Source organism: Maylandia zebra, unplaced genomic scaffold (assembly GCF_041146795.1).
Source record: "Maylandia zebra isolate NMK-2024a unplaced genomic scaffold, Mzebra_GT3a scaffold34, whole genome shotgun sequence".
Classification (NCBI taxonomy): Eukaryota; Metazoa; Chordata; class Actinopteri; order Cichliformes; family Cichlidae; genus Maylandia; species Maylandia zebra.
The window spans coordinates 588,733-591,232 of record NW_027490064.1 but is presented as its reverse complement, the minus strand read 5'-3'; positions in this window follow the sequence as shown (position 1 = coordinate 591,232).

Sequence of the window (2,500 nt, the reverse complement as noted above, 5' to 3'; positions counted from 1 at the left end):
TCTCCCTCACGGTTGAAAAAGATGTGCTCCTGGCGCACTGGCCCTGCTGAAAATCTCTCTCCATTTGGCCGAGGCAGAGAGTCGGCCTCCTCTCTCCCTTACGGTCGAAAAAGATGTGCTGCTGTCGAACTGGCCATTACATCCTCACCTGATCTAGTCCCCCATTAGATCCGCCCCCCCACCGCAGTTACCCCGTACCACATATCTAGCACGGACCTTGACCTCCAGCAGGCCCCGGGGACCCACATTACCCCCCCCCCCCCCCCCCCCCCTTCCCCCTGCAGTTACCCTGTACCACATGTCTAGCATGGACCTTGACTTCCAGCAGGCCCCGTGGACCCACATTACCCCCCCCTGCAGTTACCCTGTGCCACATATCTAGCATGGACCTGGACCTCCAGCAGGCCCTGGGGACCCACATACTCCCCTGCTCTACTCCCCCACTAGCTTTCCTTTCTTGCAGTTACGCTCCAGCGCATATCCAGCATGGACCTTGACCTCCAGCAGGCCCCGTGAACCCACATTACCCCCCCCCCTCCTGCAGTTAACCCTGTACCACATATCTAGCACGGACCTTGACCTCCAGCAGGCCCCGTGGACCCACATTACCCCCCCCCCCCCCCCCCTGCAGTTACCCTGTGCCACATGTCTAGCATGGACCTTGACTTCCAGCAGGCCCCGGGGACCCACATTACCCCCCCCCCCCCCCTCCTGCAGTTAACCCTGTACCACATATCTAGCACGGACCTTGACCTCCAGCAGGCCCCGTGGACCCACATTACCCCCCCCCCCTGCAGTTACCCTGTGCCACATGTCTAGCATGGACCTGGACCTCCAGCAGGCCCCGGGGACCCACACTTAAGCCCCCTCCCACTAACAAAGCAGAACACCACTGGCAAAATCCTCGTGCCCCTGGTACTCCAGAAAGCACATTGAAATGTGCCCCTGGTACACTGCGCAGAAGAACTGCCGCACACACACACACACACACGCACGCACGCACGCACGCACGCACGCACGCACGCACTGCTTGTGCCTATGGTACGACAACTTTTCTCGTGCCTATGGTACGACAATTTTTCTCGTGCCTATGGTACAACAACTTTTTGCCGTGCCCCTGGTACACCGCTCACTAGCACTTTGCCACACAAACTCTCCTCGTGCCTATGGTACGACAACTTTTCTCGTGCCTATGGTACAACAACTTTCCTCCGTGCCCCTGGTACGACAGCTTTTCTCGTGCCTATGGTACAACAACTTTTCGCCGTGCCCCTGGTACACCGCTCAGTAGCACTTTGCCACACAAACTCTCCTCGTGCCTATGGTACGACAACTTTTCTCGTGCCTATGGTACAACAACTTTCCTCCGTGCCCCTGGTACGACAGCTTTTCTTGTGCCTATGGTACAACAACTTTTCTCGTGCCTATGGTACAACAACTTTTCGCCGTGCCCCTGGTACACCGCTCAGTAGCACTTTGCCACACACACACTCTCCTCGTGCCTATGGTACGACAACTTTTCTCGTGCCTATGGTACAACAACTTTCCTCCGTGCCCCTGGTACGACAGCTTTTCTTGTGCCTATGGTACAACAACTTTTCTCGTGCCTATGGTACAACAACTTTTCGCCGTGCCCCTGGTACACCGCTCAGTAGCACTTTGCCACACACACACTCTCCTCGTGCCTATGGTACGACAACTTTTCTCGTGCCTATGGTACAACAACTTTCCTCCGTGCCCCTGGTACGACAGCTTTTCTCGTGCCTATGGTACAACAACTTTTCTCGTGCCTATGGTACAACAACTTTTCGCCGTGCCCCTGGTACACCGCTCAGTAGCACTTTGCCGCACACGCACACTCCTCGTACCTATGGTACGACAACTTTTCTCGTGCCTATGGTACGACAACTTTTCTCGTGCCTATGGTACAACAACTTTTCGCCGTGCCCCTGGTACACCGCTCAGTAGCACTTTGCCACACAAACTCTCCTCGTGCCTATGGTACGACAACTTTTCTCGTGCCTATGGTACAACAACTTTCCTCCGTGCCCCTGGTATGACAGCTTTTCTCGTGCCTATGGTACAACAACTTTTCTCGTGCCTATGGTACAACAACTTTTCGCCCTGCCCCTGGTACACCGCTCAGTAGCACTTTGCCACACACACACACACCACTCGTGCCTATGGTACGACAACTTTTCTCGTGCCTATGGTACGACAACTTTTCTCGTGCCTATGGTACAACAACCTTTCCCCGTGCCCCTGGGACACTGCGCAGAAAGTCTTTGCCACACACACACCACTCGTGCCTATGGTACGACAAAAGGCCCCGGGGACCTACATCGCACCTTGCTCTTGCCTCCCTTACAGCTGAAAAAGGTCCATGCCTGTGCCCTGGCCCTGCTGAAATTCCCTCTCCATTTAGCCGAGGCAGTGAGTCGGCCTCCTGTCTCCCTTTACGGTCGAAAAAGATGTGCTCCTGGGCGCGCTGGCCCTGCTG